At 29.8% G+C, this 3,845-nt stretch overlaps 1 protein-coding gene across 2 annotated transcripts in view; it reads left to right on the top strand.

Annotated features, from left to right (window-relative positions):
- Positions 1 to 986: 986 nt before the first annotated feature.
- The window catches only part of LOC106683636 (small glutamine-rich tetratricopeptide repeat-containing protein beta), a 30,564-nt gene continuing 27,705 nt past the window's right edge, over positions 987 to 3,845 (top strand). The window contains exons 1-2 of one of the 2 annotated variants that reach the window (XM_067049905.1): positions 987 to 1,098; positions 3,586 to 3,692. The gene's annotated coding sequence lies outside the window, so the exon portion shown is untranslated. Of the gene's footprint in view, positions 1,099 to 1,168; positions 1,192 to 3,585; positions 3,693 to 3,845 lie in introns of those variants that run through there. The other variant, XM_067049906.1, reaches the window with a different exon arrangement.

The raw sequence follows: 3,845 nt of genomic DNA, 5'->3' as shown, positions 1-3,845 counted from the left end.
GCTTTTTTTGGAACCGGCTCTTCCCTTGCAGTCTACTGTTAGAAGTGTAATTTTGTTTTGGGCGTATAATGGTGTATCCAAGTTTCATCTACAGTAATTAATCGGCGCCAAAATTCGAATTTATTGCGCCTAAACTGTGCCAACAGAGCGTTGGAAATTATCATTTCAACGCATTTTTGGTCTAACGTGGGCAAACGCGGCACCCAACGTGCGGACAGCTTTCTCATATCTAAATGTTGATTTAATATGCAACAAACACGTTCTTTTGACATGTTCATAACCTCTGCTATCTCTCTCACTTTAATTCGTCGGTCGTCCAGCACCATTTGGTGAACTTTGGCGATGTTTTCGTCGGTAGTTGCAGTTTTTGGACGTCCTGAACGTTCATCGTCTCCCAAGCTTTTTTGGCCACGTTTAAATCCAGCTACCCAAAATTTCACTGTGGTAAAAGATGGTGCAGAGTCCCCATACACAGAATCCAACTCATCTTTGATTTGCATAGGCGCATTACCTTTCAAAAACAAATATTTAATGACAGCTGGATACTCGATTTTGTCCCTTTTCACAAAACCACCTGATAAAAGAATAGAGTGCAATTATCTTATGGAAGGATCATGCTCTCTGATAGCCGTTATCAACTTCACAGAGCGGTGACTTGATCGGAGTTCGTTATTTTTACAGGTCCTCTGTGAATACAAATCTGCATTTTGTATGATTTTAATTATTTTTATATATTTTTTTATGAAGCTTGATGCTGAATGGACTATAAATAATGGGTATTGGAAAGTAAAAACTTACTTTATTATAAACAATATTTTAATTTTTAAAAATAACCAAATAAATATATGTTTGGTTATTGATATAATATATGATATTATTAATGATTATCCGACAGAAGAAGAATTTATTCAATGAACAAATTTCCTTAGTTTGTATTTTTTTCATAGCGTTGTACTGTGTGGCAACGCACAACTAGGGGTCGTAAACTTTGGAACTTAGCAAAGAGCTATTTGCAATATGTTATCGTCGAGATAATGCTGGTCACATGTAGAGGAAGCTTCTTGTTTGACAGAACTTTTCGAATTTGTACAGTTGAAGGTACTGAACATTGTTGTTTTCGTATTGGTTCATGAAATTAAGTTCATTTCTTTTACTTAGGGCTACTTTCTTCTATTAATAATTGTATTTATAGTATGTATGTTAGTTTACTATCTGTTTTTATTTTTCACCGGTATTAACTAAGTGTTAATATGCGTGTAGTATAACGATTCATTCTATGTTTTTCGAATTATTTCTTTTTACAAACCTTATGGATTAAATTATTATTATTTAAACTGTTACTGTAGGAAATTACTGAAATTTGAACAAAACAATTTTTTGTATGTCCAGTTTGGATAAGTATTGTGATAATGTTCTATATATTATCACATCCAATATATTTTTGTTACTCTTTTTATTTACTTCATTTTAAAATCATATTTATTTAGGGCTGTATTTGCCTTTTCAATGCTTTGATATGTATATGATGCATTTAGTTTGTTCTGCTGAATTTATGTGACCCATAGTTAATTACTTTGGAAAAGATAGTTTCCATATTTTTTTAGTTTACTGTTTTAATTAATGTTAAAAACTTTCTATTAAGTTCTAAATAGTTTATATGTTGTTGGTAAGGTAGTCAAATGTTTTACATATTCGTCTGGTATTGTGTAGTTAAACTTTCTTGCATTTAAAAAACATTGAGCTAACTAGTGTAAAAACAAATTAAAGAATCATAGACAGATGACAGCAATGCTTGTTTAATGACTATCATTTCTTTCATGTTCTTGCTTATTTACGCTGTGAATTTGATAGTGAATTCTATTTAGATAAAACATTTATGAAAAATATTTGTCAATGAAAATAGTGCTTGGCATTCTTAAATAACTAAATACGTGATTGTGTGCATAATATTTTGAAGTAACTTGTTATCTAGTTAGTTGTGAAAACTCGTATTGTTTAGTTTGAAATATTTTTAGTATGCAGTTCTGTATTATATACCTAACTTAGTTCATTTTTAATAACTTAATTATTTCTTGTGTGTAACATTATGAAAGAATTATACACTTTGTTATAGCAACTTATACTTTACTACACAATACTAACTGTTTACAGTGTTTTTAATTTAAAACCCTGTAAACAGTTTACATCCTGCAAACAATTTTAACCCTTCTAACAGTTTACAGCCTGTAAACAGTCTCATTTTCTTTTTATCACCTCTTGATAGGTTTCTAAACAAAAATATTGTTATCTGTTCAACCTTACCTTGCAAATTTTGTTATTTTTAAGGGAGTAATATTGGAATTCTATTTTAACTAAGAAATTAACACAATTTATTCCTTTAACCTCTTGAATGTAAATGTTGGGATGGTGGGTAGATGTATAATAAACATTAGGAATAAATAGAGTTGAATTAGTGTGGTCAAGGAACTGAAACCTCAATATGTAAAGAATTCCTTGGTAGAAAGAATTTAATGAAATCCCCTTGAACTAACCATAGCATTTAAAGAAAAATATACCCTTATATAATAAATAGTGAATGTTGACCAGTGGTTCCCACCCGTTGTTGGTAAGAGCCTTGGGATGGGCTCTGAATGGTCTAGCAATTCATAGTTTTTTGGACAATTTATTGTTGGAACTGTTTTATTAATTATTTTTGTTAATGTTTGTTTGTTAGATAAAAGGTTAGACATAATTATTTTATTCGCTTTTTTTGTTTATGACCCTCTGCTTGGTTATTTGTCATATATGAGGGGAAGAAGGGTTTGTCTACTGGTAACCAACCAATTCTAATCATGGTTAGGGGTCAAGTTCTTTTATTTTTGTGGGACCGCCATAAAATATAAGTCAACTTTCCAGGCCAGAATCGAACTAGCGCCACTGCAGTCAAAGTTAATGTTCTAACTCCCTCGGCTATAAATGTCCCACTTTATACACAACAGCTAATGCACAATAAAAGTTAGTTAAAATGTACTTTTATGCAAAATAATTTTCTAATGTTTTCCTGTGTGTTGTCCCATGGGGGATCTCTTTATTCCCCTACCCTTGTGGTTCGATTCCAGTAGACTTCTATGGTTTGGGAATCCCTGTTGTAGACAAATCTCGCCTTTATTCATTTAATTTAAAACTCTCTGAAACAAATAATTTATCTTTGTATTACAACTTTATTATTGATTTCATTATTTTTGTTGTTTTGCCTGTTCTGTCTTAGAAATAAAAAGAAATGAACTAAGAACAGATGGTTGTTGTATAAAATAAAACAGGTCAGATTAGTAATTTCTAGTGGATATCTTAGTTCATGTTTATGATGAACAGCAATTTATTTTTTTATTTTTGTTTTGTTATTACTAAAGTATATTTCTAGTTATTATTATTGTAATTATTAAATTTTTTTAACCATGATGTTTTCAGAAACTAAAACTTTTTATTCAAGTATTTTAAAAATTCTTTTCATTTTGTTCGTATTCTGTTTAATTGCAATGAAAATCAAATTTGAACTTTATTATGTGTATATATATATTTTAATAAAATTAATGTGTTGATTTACAGATTAAATGTAAGAAGCAGTTGAAAGAATTAAACAGTTGGATTAGTAATTGTACTGCTATTGAATATCATCCATTTCAAGACTTGCGTTCATTATAGTCTATGTTAAGGTAAGCACTTATAGCACTTAATAAGTTTCAAGAAAAAAAATAAAAGCATTATAAGATGTGAGGACTGATTACTTAAAAAAAAAATCGTAAAGAAAATAATAGTTATTAAACATAGACTAGCAATAATAAATTAAAAAAAAAAGAAATTTGGTT

This window comes from Halyomorpha halys, unplaced genomic scaffold, assembly GCF_000696795.3.
Source record: "Halyomorpha halys isolate HHAL.00 unplaced genomic scaffold, Hhal_1.1 Scaffold500.1, whole genome shotgun sequence".
NCBI classification, from domain to species: Eukaryota; Metazoa; Arthropoda; class Insecta; order Hemiptera; family Pentatomidae; genus Halyomorpha; species Halyomorpha halys.
This window is presented reverse-complemented; position numbering and strand designations above follow the sequence as displayed.